At 44.9% G+C, this 14453-nt stretch overlaps 1 long non-coding RNA gene across 1 annotated transcript; it reads right to left on the bottom strand.

Annotated features, from left to right (window-relative positions):
• Positions 1-7468: 7468 nt before the first annotated feature.
• LOC116972978 lies at positions 7469-9945 on the bottom strand. The gene is made up of 3 exons (XR_004411967.1): positions 7975-9945; positions 7920-7923; positions 7469-7559 (listed from the first exon to the last, which is right to left on the bottom strand). It is a non-coding gene; the product is annotated as an uncharacterized LOC116972978 (long non-coding RNA).
• Between the last annotated feature and the right edge of the window lie 4508 nt (positions 9946-14453).

Raw genomic sequence — 14453 nt, 5'->3', positions numbered from 1 at the left:
CTACCATCACATAAAGGTGAAGGGTTTGTACTAACAGAGGGGGGGGGGGGGGGGGAGGGATCACACCTGGTTGGGAAGCTATCACTCTTGGTAGTTATATACCAAAAAATATTCAAGGGGAATAGAATTAATATCTTGCCACCAGTTCAGCTTGCACCCCAAAGGGTCTACCCTCCCACTAAGAAACATGAGGGTCTAGGTACTGGGAAAGATATACCAAGGGTAATAAGAAATCTCATATGAGCCTTTGGTACCAAAAAACCCCAAGATGGTGAATGTCGCACCATGATTGATTAACCACTTGAGTACTTCACCAGGTATACCCACTTATGGAATTTGTCACTACTACCATGGATTCCAAGGATACTTTATGGTAGACATCGACTTTAAAGATGCATACTATTCAGTACCCTTTTATATAAGATTTCGGATATACCACAATTTACCTGGATGGGGCAACCATGGCGAGCATTGCCACTTTTCATTCACTGCACATCTCGCATGTGTATGTGACAAATAAACTTGACTTGACTTGATTTGAGTTGACTTATTATTGAATTGGCTTATATGAGCCAAAGCTATTCCAGAATTTCAAACCAGCCCTGACACTTAAGGAACATTTCGTCATGGCATGTCTATATATTATCGAGGGGCAATAGGCAGGGCTGTGTTTTATCACACCTGCTATTTGCACTTATGATAGAGCCGCTTGCTGAAAGGATAAGAAGGCATCCGGATATTCAGGGATATAATACTAAGGATGCTATTAATAAAATATCACTATATGCAGATGATATACTTTTATATATTACAAACTCCCAAACGAGCATCCCGAATCTATTAAATCTAATAGAGGAATTTGGCTCTTTCTCCGGTTATAGAATAAATTGGAATAAAAGTGAAATTATGTCATTAAAACCCCAGAAAGCGAATCACCTATTAAAATTTCCATTTAAAATCGCAACGGAAAAATTAAAGTATTTGGGTATTCAAGTTACTAGAAGATATAAATCATTATTTAATGCTAATTTTATACCATTATTAAATACATTTGATTCACGGCAGAATAAACGCTATAAAAATGATAACGCTACCACAAATAATATATTTATTCCAATCTATACCGATATATATACCAAAACACTTTAAAAAAAAATTAGACTCGAATATTTTAAATTTTATTTGGGATTATAAAGCACATAGAATTAAAAGAAATTACTTGTGCAAACCCAAAGAGGTGGGGGTGTTTGCACTACCTAATTTTTTAATACTATTATTGGGCAGTACATATTAAAAATATAATTTATTGGTTGGACAGTTCTGCTCAACAATTGGAATGGATAAGAATGGATAATTTTCCCCCCAATAAAGCTGAATAATATGTTATATAAGAAGAATCCAATTATACAAAATACAATACGAATCTGGAAACAAATAAAATTAACTTTAAAATTAAGAAATTTATCAGTGTTAACACCAATAGTGAATAACCCAGTATTTAAACCATCTGGTATGGATAAAACATATAAACAATGGGAAAAAGTGGGAATTAAAAAGGTAGGTGATTTGTATGAATTGGGAAATTTATTATCATTTCAACAACTAAAATCAAAATTTAAATTGAATAACAATCAATATTTTAAATACCTACAGGTATGTGACTTTATGAAGAAATATATACCAAGATTCCAAAGTATAATTTTAGACCCACTGGAAGAAGTAATGAATATCAATGCTGGAGTCAACAAAATTAATATCATACTTGTATAACAGTATTTTAAATATAGAATTACCATCAACAGAGGCAATTAGAGAAGACTGGGAAAAATAATTAATGATAAAAATCTCAAAAGAAACATGGGAAAAATATTTGATACATATACATAAATGTTCGATCAACGCTAGACATAACTTAATTCAATTTAAAATATTACATAGATTATATTATTCCAAAACTAGGTTGAATAAATTTTATCCAAATATTTCTCCCATTTGTGATAAATGTCTTTCTCAAAATGCCAATATTACGCACTCATTTGTCTCTTGTACAAAACTTTATAAATTTTGGTGTGATATATTTGATATATTCTCAAAGCTATTTAAGACAGAAATGGAACCTAACACTGAAATGATTATATTTGGAGTAAGTGGAGATGGGAACAAATTAAATACACATCAAAACTCATTTTTCAATTATGAGTTAATAACAGCAAAAAAACTTATACTTAAATTTTGGAAAAATGCTAATATACCAAATTTAAAATGTGGATCAGTAATATGCTGGACACAGCACATTTGGAAGAAATGAGACCTCCTAATAGACAAACAAGACCTATTCTTAAGGAGTTGGTCCCCATTTATTGATTTCTTGGATTCATGTGGTGACGTACTATCATGAAAACCAACATAGAAACATAGAAACATAGAAAATAGGTGCAGGAGTAGGCCATTCGGCCCTTCGAGCCTGCACCGCCATTCAATATGATCATGGCTGATCATCCAACTCAGTATCCCGTACCTGCCTTCTCTCCATACCCTCTGATCCCTTTAGCCACAAGGGCCACATCTAACTCCCTCTTAAATATAGCCAATGAACTGGCCTCAACTACCCTCTGTGGCAGAGAGTTCCAGAGATTCACCACTCTCTGTGTGAAAAAGTTTCTTCTCATCTCGGTCCTAAAGGATTTCCCCATTATCCTTAAGCTGTGACCCCTTGTCCTGGACTTCCCCAACATCGGGAACAATCTTCCTGCATCTAGCCTGTCCAACCCCATAAGAATTTTGTACGTTTCTATAAGATCCCCTCTCAATCTCCTAAATTCTAGCGAGTATAAGCCAAGTCTATCCAGTCTTTCTTCATATGAAAGTCCTGACATCCCAGGAATCAGTCTGGGGAACCTTCTCTGCACTCCCTCTATGGCTATAATGTCCTTCCTCAGATTTGGAGACCAAAACTGTACGCAATACTCCAGGTGTGGTCTCACCAAGACCCTGTACAACTGCAGTAGGACCTCCCTGCTCATATACTCAAATCCTTTTGCTATGAAAGCTAACATACCATTCGCCTTCTTCACTGCCTGCTGCACCTGCATGCCTACTTTCAATGACTGGTGTACCATGACACCCAGGTCTCGCTGCATCTCCCCTTTTCCTAATCGGCCACCATTTAGATAATAGTCTGCTTTCCTGTTTTTGCCACCAAAGTGGATAACCTCACATTTATCCACATTATACTGCATCTGCCAAACATTTGCCCACTCACCCAGCCTATCCAAGTCACCTTGCAGTCTCCTAGCATCCTCCTCACAGCTAACACTGCCCCCCAGCTTAGTGTCATCCGCAAACTTGGAGATGTTGCCTTCAATTCCCTCATCCAGATCATTAATATAAATTGTAAATAGCTGGGGGTCCCAGCACTGAGCCTTGCGGTACCCCACTAGTCACTGCCTGCCATTGTGAAAAGGACCCGTTTACTCCTACTCTTTGCTTCCTGTTTGCCAGCCAGTTCTCTATCCACATCAATACTGAACCCCCAATGCCGTGTGCTTTAAGTTTGTATACTAATCTCTTATGTGGGACCTTGTCGAAAGCCTTCTGAAAGTTTCAGGTATGGGTGAAAGATGATTTAGAATTTTTTTTTAAATCATCTCACTGTGGCAATGGAATAATCTCCCTCCTGCTTTCCTTCTTCACTTATTCCTTCTCTTTCACTTTTTCTTTATTGGTTTTTCACTCACGCTCACTAATCTATTCTTCACTTTTCACAACCTCTTTTTCTTCTCTCCTTTCTCACTTCTCTCTTTAAAAAAAAAAAAAAAGGGAAGTTGTACAGAGAATGTAATATGTTAACATCGTTTTTGTCCCAATGCATTGTACTCACTTCTAATAAATAAAATATTTAAAAAAAAAAAAATGTCTATATATTAACGACAGACTATCCTTGAAATAGCTATATCAGCTGCATTAGCTACTAACTTATTTTAGCCTGGGCTCCGTCATATTATCCAGATATCTACGTTGACCCCATCCACAACATTGTCTATCTGGTATTCATTAATGCTATCAGTTATGGTAACATTTAACCACCTATCAACTACGTGGCAAAAGTAATTGGGATAGTAGCAGCATTACCAGCTACTGAACATTGTACCTTTCCAATGAGCTGAGATACTAGTGTTCAAACTATATCCCATACCTAGAATATGGTGGCAAATGGACTAATCTGGAGTTGTCATCACTATAGACACTGGGCATTAAACCTAGTTAGAAATATTGAGTATGTTCTATTGAGTATATTCATCGGACTGGCTGCAAGGTCACAAATGGGCCGACCTCGGGGGTTTTCAGAGGAAGAGGACTTAACATTCTGGTGCCTTTCCCCACAGTGGAAATTTGATTCTGCTGTGGGGGACGTTTGTGTAGAACTCTATATGTGTTGAGTCCATTATCTTTATTTGTTAACCTTTTTCTATGGTATGCAAACGTATTATCTATTTATGTAAAGCACTTTGGTGTCAATGCGAGTTGACTTAAAACGTGCTATATAAATAAAACTTACTTACTATTGGGCAAGCATATTGTTCAGTAGTGCACCATTTTGCATGTTCGTTTATAAATTAACAACATCACAATGGTGGCATATACCAAACCACTTGGGCGGAATAAAATCGATATTATGTGACAATTTATTTAACAATTGGTAACCGTATGTCGTCAAACATGTTTGACTATCAGGTGAGCTAAATACTGTAAACGAACATTTAAACCAAAATATTTGCTGAGATTACAAAGCAATATGGTCACCAGATATACAAGATACAAGATACATTTAATTGTCACATGTGCCAGATGGCACAGTGAAATGAAATTCCCATACAGCCATACAATAAAAATAAACAACACAACACACGATAGAATTTGACATAAAACATCCCCACACAGCAGAATCAAAGTTTCCCACTGTGTGGGAAGGCACCAAAGTCAGTCTCTTCCTCCACTGTTCCTCGTGGTCAGGGCCTCCCCAAGCCCTCCGCAGTTGCCGCTACGGGCGGCCCGATGTCCAGGACCGCTCGCCGGGGTGATACAAGTCAGACGTCGGGGCTGCGGGACGTCCTCAGCGGCGTGGACACCAGAGTCGGCCCCCTCCTACCGGAGTCGGCGGCTTCAAAAGTCCGTAGGCCGCGCCGGGTGGAGACTGCTGCTGGAGACCCTCTGCAAGGCGCCCCAGGACTCCGCGATGACGGTCAGCGCCGCCCGTGTTGGAAGCTCTCCGCACCAGAGCTCCACGATGTTGGAGCAGCAGCCCAACGCTCTGGAGCTCCAAACGGCGACCCAGGTAGGCATCGCCCGCTACGCGGTGACTCCAGCGCTGCGCCGCCACTGTAGCAGCCCTGGTTCGGTACTCGGTCCCCGGCAGGAAAGGCCGCTCCGATCCAGCTGGTAGGCCGCGAGGTGGGGGGCAAGGACGCGTCTCCGCCAGGAAGAGACTGGGAGACGGTGCATGGATAACCTTGCCTGAGGACAGTGCATGATTTATCGCCCCTAGAGGGTTACCTTATATTCCAATTGAATCGCCACGTACCAATGTATGTCGCATGAAACCAACTCAAGGCAGCGGCATGGATACATTTCCGCATATTGAGGTGGGGGGGGGAAACTAATCTCTATGTTCTCCCCTTCTTTCTACCTCATCAATAGGTACTACGGTCTCATCAGTCGGGTACTACGCAAAATACAGTGGACTAAACCCACAGTCATGGTTCCCAATGGTCTTCGACATGGTCATCAAAACCCTATGATTCCCAATAGCCTAGGCTTATCAACCCACCCAGTTCAGGCATATCCAATCCATGCCACGATAAACTACTAGGTTGCAGGAAGAAAGGGCCTGGATTACAGAATTGGGAAGACCACTGCTGGGCCTGGATCAGACAGCATTATCAACATGATGACAGCATTCCATCGCATATCCACTAGGGAACATACCTGGGAAGAAACTGCTCAAACTCAGGAACTACACATTCAACTACAACAAAACCTGTACTGGAGTTCCTGGCAGGCCTTCACCACAATGAAGGACTCAGCTACTGCGCCAACAATATAGCCAGAAGTACTCTGTCAGCCTACTCAACTCAGGCACCACGACAACAGGGCAAGGGTACCACCCACTGGTGATCAAATTCAGGAGAGGTATATTCAAATTCCCATTCCCCAGAACTAGGTACACCCAAATTGGGAAGTCAGTGAGATCCTGACGTACCTTAGGGGATGATCACCAGCCAGGTCCCTCACCCTGGAACAGCCTACCCTGAAGATGGATATGCTGACGGCCTTATCTCAGCACAAAGACCCAGTTCTTCCATCTACTGCGATTGGACAACATGGTGATAACACCAGATAGTGTCACATTTTCCATTCAGTGGCTGGCCAAATAGAGCAGACCAGGAACATCAGGTCCAGTCATGGAATTCCGGGCATACCCACCTGAACCACGGTTATGTGTCATAACCCACCTAATGAACTACATCGACACGATAAGAAATACCCGAGGGAGAGAAAAAAGCCTTATGGGTCAGCCACAAGAAACCTCATGGTCGGGTGACGAGCTAAACTATCTCTAGTGGCTCAAGCAGGTACTGGGAGTTGTTGGAGTAAATACTAACGTGTATAAATCTTACTCCACCAGGGCAGTATCCACATCGGTGACTAAGAGGATGGACGTGCCTATGGACCACATCCTGGTTACAGCGGGGTGGTCTAGGGAGTATACGTTCCAAACTTTGTAACAAGCCGCTGGCAGAACCTGTATCGGTTGCAGAAATAACATTAGAATCTGCAAATATATAATTTAAGCCCGGGGGAGCATTTTTGTCTTGTTATTGTTGACAACACCATTTTTGTTTTACAAACAGATTCATGGTTGATTACGATAACATACTTCCTCCCTCGAATGACTTCGGCAGCGAGTGAAGTATGAACTGTTACACGGTTTGAAATCACAGAGCTTTAAAATCTTCACGTAGTCACTCACGTGACTCCGAAGTAAAATAGTAAGATTAAACGAGAACTTACCAGTTTGAAGTTTGATCTGTATTTTATGAGGAGTTACGATGAGGGATTACGTGCCCTCCGCTCCCACCCTCAATAATAGAGATCAAACTGGTAACTAAGCTCTCCTTTTCTTTACTATATTTATTTCAATTACTGTGTCTGTCTGTGATTCCACACCGCTGCTTTGAAGTATGTCGTGCATGCGTGCTGGACGGGTTCTTCACGTAATCCCTCATCGTAACTCCTCATAAAATACAGATCAAACTTCAAACTGGTAAGTTCTCGTTTAATCTTACTATTTTATATGAGTGAATAAGGTGACCCCTCATTCTTCTAAACTCCAAGGTGGAAAGAGTGCAGAGATTTATGAAGATGCTGCCTGGACATGAATGCCTGGGCTACAGGGAGAGGTTGGTCAGGCTAGGGCTTTATTCCTTGGAGCGTAGGAGGGGTGATTTTACAGAGGTTTATTAAATAATGAGAGATGTAGATGAAGTGGATGGTCAGTCCTTTTTTTACAAAACTAGATAGCAAAGGTTTAAGGTGAAAAAGAAAAGATTAAAAGGGAAAATTAGAGGCAAGTTTTTCACAGACAGGTTAATAGATATATGGAATGATCTGCCAGAAGAAAAAGAAGAGCTGGGTACAATTACAATGTTTAAAAGACATTCAGAAAAGTGCATGGATAACCTTGCCTGAGGACAGTGCATGATTTATCAGGTATAGTGAGAATGGAAGTCCTTGGGTTGTCAAAGTCAGGTGAGGCAAATGTGAGCATGACTATAAAATAGGGCACACAACAATCAATCAGTTCCCTGAGGTAGGTGTCTAGCTTTAAGTTCATCCAGCTTGTTTTCACCAGCTTGGACTTTTCTCAGGATAATGCATGGGAGGAGAGGCTTGAAACCAAGTTTCAGTCTACACGACACACCAGCACATGTCCCATTTTCGGGGTAACTGGCAGTTCCTGCTCATGTCCGGGAGTCGGTGAAGGGAGTTGGCCGTTCCATGAGGTAGGTGTGTCCAGTCGAGTCTGGGTCGTGGTGTTGGGTTCTCTGGAAGATTGGGGTCATGGCCTGTTCGGGACCCAATGAGGGACATTCCATGAGGTGGGTACATCCGTCTGGTTGGGTCCGGTTTGTGGCGTCAGGCTCTCTGGAAGATTGGGGTCATGGCCTGTTCGGGACCTGACGTGGGATATTCCATGAGGTAAGGCCCTTTGCTTAATTGGGCCTGGGGGCAAGTTGTGAGATAGGCATCTGCCGAGTGCTGTTGTTTTTTGGGATAGGCCTTTGTAAATCCGGTGAGTAGCTGGTGTCTGCTGTCGCCATGGACCAAGATCCCAGCATCGGCGGTCAAGACTCACCAGGTCTCACTGTCGAGCGAGCGGTCATGGCCAGACCTCAGTCGGGCCTGGTGGTCGGGTTGACAGCCATGTCCAAAGGCATGCTGACTGTCCCTCATTAACCCATTCTCCTCCAAAATCCTATAAGAATCCTATCTCGAAGTATCCTCTCCAATAACTTCCCTACCACCGATGTGTGGCTCACTGGCCTATAATTCCCTGGATTCTCTCTACTTCTCTTCTTAAATAAAGGAACAACATTGGCTACTCTCCAGTCCTTCGGGATTCCTGTGTCACACCACTTATTACAGGCCTCAAGCCTGTACCTCGACCTTCACCTTCTGAATCCTCCAAGCCAATTGTGTGTCTGAGCTCACCCAGGATTCCATATGATCTATCCTTTCAGACCAACCTGCCATGTGATACCCTGTCAAAGGGTCTTGCAGACAATGTCTACTGCATTGCCCACATCCTTCTTGGTCACTACTTCAAACAACTCGGTCAAATTGGTGAGATACGATTCCCCACGCATGAAGCCATACTGACTATCCCCAATCATTTCCAAATCCATGTAGATTCTGTCTCTCAGAATCCCTTCCAAAGCAATAGCATCTATCGTAAGTTGCATCAATCAGTTGTTCTCAGGTTTAGTAGTACAGCATTATCCACCCTCCAGTCTACCCACACCTCACCCGCAGTTATACAAATATCTCCACCAGTGCCCTGCAATTTCTTCCCTAGCTTTCCATAATGTCTTAGGATAAACTTGATTAGATCATGTCTTACAGCACAGAAACAGGCCCTTCAGAGCAACTTGTCCATAACGACCAAGATGCCCCATCTAAGCTAATCCCATTTGGCCCATATCTCGGGCGGATAATCCAAAGACCACCAGCACCACCTCTTCAAGCCCAAAGCTGAGCTGCAGGGATAAGCCCGAGATCACCACATGTGTGCCTTGATGGCGAGGGACAGCGCCCCCATGTGGTCCTGGACTATCTTACCACTGTAATTAAAATGTTCACTCTAATATGAGTGTTGGTGTGGTCACTGCTGCACCTGGCATCATCCCCAACGCCACAATACATAGAATCTTTTTGGATTCTCCTTTACCTTATTTGTCAAAGCTATCTCGTGCCCTCCTGATTTCTCCCTTAAGTGTCTAAACATTGATCTTCCAATGTTCGCCAGATGTTGAAATTACCACAGCCAATTGGAACAAATGTACAATGTCACTGCCTAAAGAGAGACATTAAAACAGGAAACTATTATCAGTAGATGTCCATGAAAAGCTAAAACCCAGTTCTCAGGGCAAGGTAGCATAGAACATGGAAACCTCTACCATGACTGGGTAGAGTCATAGAACAGTATGGCCTACAATGTCCGTACCAAACATAATGCCAAGACCATCACCTTATCTATCTGTACAGAACCCATATTCCCTGCATATTCATATGCTTACTAAAATGTCCTTAAAATACTACTAACGTATCTCCTGCAACTCCCAACCCCCACAATATATTCCAGGCACTCACCACCTTCTGCGTAAAGAAACTTGCCCCACACATCTTTCAACTTTGCCTCTCTCACTTCAAAGCTATGCCCTCAAGTATTTGATTTTTTTCCATCCTGGGAAAAAGATTCTGACTGTCAATGAGTCCCGGTCTGAAATGTGACCTATCCATGTTCTCCAGCGATCTTGCCTGAACCGTTGAGTTCCTCCAGCATTTTGTGTCATTTCTATGAGTCGATGTGGTTTTACCAAAATTCCACCTGCCAGAGTTTTTAGGTGAGCGTAATTGGCAGGGTAAGCAGGAGGAACATGTGAACAAGTGAATGTGGTACATATGAATTTTCTGAAGGAACATCTCAACACCAACACGGGATCAGATGGTATAGGAGGTTTGGATCAGTGGACTCAGGGCTCTTGGAACTGCTCTTGCTTCTTCCTATTTTACTCCCTCCCCAGTGGCTGCATCTACAAAATGCACAGCACTTACTTATCCTGGCTGATCGCACTGCACCGCCCAGAGCAAGGCAGCAGCCACATAGCAGCACCACCACCACGCACACATTCCTTCAACCTTCCTGACTTGGATATATATCGCCAGTCTTCCATCGTCAGTGCCTCTAAATCCTGGAACTCCTTCCTCAACTCTGGCGGCACCTTCACCAAAAGGACTACAGCGTTTTCCGCAGAGACCGCTCCCTCCGTAACTCCCTGGTCAATTGTCTCTTCCCACCCAAACCACCCCCTCCCCTAGTAGTACTTTCCCTTGCAACCGCAGGAAAGGCTACACTTGTCGCTTTACCTCCCCCCTTGACTCCAGCCAAAGGACCCAAGCATTCTTTCCAGGTGCGGCAGATCAGGAAAAAGGAGGCTTGGGACAAGTACAGGCAGTTGGGATCAAGTATATCCTTGGAGGAGATCCGAGAGCATATTTAGGAGGGAAATCAGATCAAAAAGGGGGCAGGAGATAACTGATAATATTAAAGGAAATCTAAAAATATTTTATGTACTTTAAGAGAAAGAAGGCGACTGGAAAGATAATAGGGCCTGTGGCATCGGAGACTACGCTGGGTTCAGCAAGGACTATACCGACACTTGTAGGAGGGTGAACCCACGTGACATGCTTTATTTACACAGACAATGAAGTCCAGGGGCACTGGGGCTCTGTCCCTCGTCATCAGAGCGCATGTGCAGTAGTACTGGCGATCTCGGTATTGTCCGGGCAGCTCCATCCTGATTTTTGAAGTAGGCGTGGTGATCTCAGGCTTCTCCCTGCAGTTAACCCTTGCCTCGAGAGGAGGCGTTGCCAATCCCACACTTATCCTGGCACCTCAGCTTTGGGGCTTGAAGAGGTGGAGGTCTCTGGATTATCCTGGCAGCTCAGTGTTTGCCTCTCTGTGTGCGAGCAGTCTGTGGGCAGGAAGAGCCAATTCCCACTTCCCTCCCTCCCATTCATCCTTCCTTCCATCCATCCATCCATCCATCCTTCCGAGGCTGATACTATAACAGCATTTAAAATACATTTGGACAGGTACATGGATAGGAGAGGGATATGGTGTGCAGTAGATTGTGTGGCCCCTTACTGAATATCTTCTTGAAATCTAGCAACTCTACCGCTGAACCACCGTGCCGCTCATATTTTCTAGAAATCGAAATATCCAACACTCACCTGTTCCCCTCGTCCATCCCTTCTGTTTTGAAATGTGAATTTCAGAGATTTGAAAGGAGTTGAGATGGGTGAAGGAATAGTTGAACACCAGCGGGAAAGCTTGGGTTGGGGTGGCTGGGGATGGAGAGGGGTGGCAGGATTCGGGTAAGAAGTTAATGAGCAGCCCAGCGAGGGGCCTTGTGCAACATCTGACGCACACTGTTCCTCTGAGTAACTATGATTCCAACAGGTCTCTGATTTTATACACAATAAGTTACAAAAGCGGAGAATGAGCAGGTGGGGGGGCACCGTGGATGATCCACAGAGCTGGTCTGTGGTGCAGGTAACAGGACCTCCTTCCTTCCTTCCTTTCTCTCCTGTGTCTTCTCTCATCCTCGTCATTCTCCCCTCTGGCTGGGCTGCTTGGGTTTTATAGAGAGTGGCTGACGAGGTTCAGGTGAACAATCTGATGTCAGCTACTCGGACCCAGCTTTTACCAATGATGCTGGGGTTCGGCCTCTCCCGGCCTACCAGCCAGTGAAAGGGCTCCAAGCGGCAGGGAAGGGAAGGCACGCTATCACAGGCCACATAGAAACCAAAGTGGGTCATCTCTGTGTGGAGCCATAGGAGATGGGCAAAGTCATGGAGATAGACATGAATACTGATGAACTTGGGACAGTTAATGGAAGCGTCTAGAGAACATTCCATATCATGGTTGGCAAGGTTCTGAACGTCCTCAGGCAAATATAAGTAGACAAATATCCTGGGCAGGGTTCAGATATATCCGAGGACACTGGTGGGAAGCTGGAGAAGAAATTGCATGTGCCCTGGCTGAGATGTATGGATCATCATTAAATTGGGGTTGAGAATACTAAATTCTATTTAAGAAGGGCTGCAAGGAAAACCCTGAGCCCTATAGACCAGTGACCCTAACATATGTGGCAGGCAAATTACTGGAGAATGTTCTAAGTTCCTTGAAAGTGGCGTCACAGGTATATACGGTGGTCAAGAAAGCTTTCATCACATTGGCCTTCATTAGTTTGAGTATTAAATATGAAAGTTGGGAAGCTATGTTATGGCTGTACAAGACATTTGTAAGACCATAGGTACACAAAATTGCTGGGGAAACTCAGCGGGTGCAGCAGCATCTATGGAGCGAAGGAAATAGGCGACGTTTCGGGCCGAAACCCTTCTTCAGACTGATGGGGGGTGGGGAAAAGAAAGAAGGAAAAGGGGAGGAGGAAGAGGAGCCCGAGGGCGGGCGGATGGGAGGGTGGGAGGAGACAGCTAGAGGGTTAAGGAAGGGGAGGAGACAGCAAGGGCTAGCCAAATTGGGAGAATTCAATGTTAATGCCATAAGGACGCAAGGTCCCCAGACGGAATATGAGGTGCTGTTCCTCCAATTTCCGCTGTTGCTCACTCTGGCAATGGAGGAGACCCAGGACAGAGAGGTCGGATTGGGAATGGGAGGGGGAGTTGAAGTGCTGAGCCACCGGGAGGTCAGGTAGGTTATTGCGGACTGAGCGGAGGTGTTCGGCGAAACGATCGCCCAACCTACGCTTGGTCTCACCGATGTAAATCAGCTGACATCTAGAGCAGCGGATGCAGTAGATGAGGTTGGAGGAGATACTGGTGAACCTTTGTCGCACCTGGAACGACTGCTTGGGACCTTGAATGGAGTCGAGGGGGGAGGTGAAGGGACAGGTGTTGCATTTCTTGCGGTTGCAACGGAAAGTGCCCGGGGAGGGGGTGGTGCGGGAGGGAAGGGAAGAATTGACGAGGGAGTTGCGGAGGGAGCGGTCTTTGCGGAAGGCAGACATGGGGGGAGATGGGAAGATGTGGCGAGTGGTGGGGTCACGTTGGAGGTGGCGGAAATGGCGGAGGATTATGTGTTGTATTTGCCGGCTGGTGGGGTGAAAGGTGAGGACCAGAGGGACTCTGCCCTTGTTGCGTGTGCGGGGATGGGGAGAGAGAGCAGTGTTACGGGGTATGGATGAGACCCTGGTGCGAGCCTCATCTATGGTGGCGGAGGGGAATCCCCGTTCCCTGAAGAACGAGGACATTTCCGATGCCCTGGTATGAAATGTCTCATCCTGGGAACAGATGCGGCGTAGGCGGAGGAATTGGAAGTAGGGGATGGAGTCTTTACAGGGGGCAGGGTGGGAAGACGTGTAGTCCAGATAGCCATGTGAGTCAGTGGGTTTGTAATGTATGTCGGTCAGGAGTCTGTCCCCTGCGATGGAGATGGTGAGGTCAAGGAATGGTAGGGAAGTGTCGGAAATCGTCCAGGTGTATTGGAGTGCCGGATGGAAGTTGGTGGTGAAGTGGATGAAGTCAGTCAGTTGTGTGTGGGTGCAGGAGGTGGCACCAAAGCAGTCGTCAATGTAACGGAGGTAGAGGTCGGGGATGGGGCCCTGGTACGTCTCGAACAAGGATTGTTCAACTTACCCGACAAAGAGGCAGGCGTAGCTGGGGCCCATGCGTGTGCCCATAGCTACGCCTTGTGTTTGGAGAAGGGTACTGGAATTAAATTGTGTTGAAGATTTGTAAGACCATGTTTGGGGTATTGTACAGTCTTGATCACCCTGTTATAGACGTTGTTAAGCTGGAAAGGGTGCAGAGAGGATTTACAAGGATGTTGCCAGGGCTCGTGGGCCTGAGCTATAGGAAGAGGTCGAGCAGGCTAGGTGTTTATTCTTTGGAGCTCAGGTGGATGAGGGATGATCTTACAGAGGTGCATAAGGTCATGAGAGGAATAGACGGGGTAAATGCACAGAATATTTAACCCAGAGTACGAGAATTAAGAACCAGAGGACATAGGTTTACGGTGAGGGAAAGATTGAATAGGAGGCTGAGGGGCACTTTTTTTCATACACAGTATATGGAATGAGCTGCTAGAG

Source organism: Amblyraja radiata, chromosome 5 (genome assembly GCF_010909765.2).
Source record: "Amblyraja radiata isolate CabotCenter1 chromosome 5, sAmbRad1.1.pri, whole genome shotgun sequence".
Taxonomy (NCBI): domain Eukaryota; kingdom Metazoa; phylum Chordata; class Chondrichthyes; order Rajiformes; family Rajidae; genus Amblyraja; species Amblyraja radiata.
This window is presented reverse-complemented; position numbering and strand designations above follow the sequence as displayed.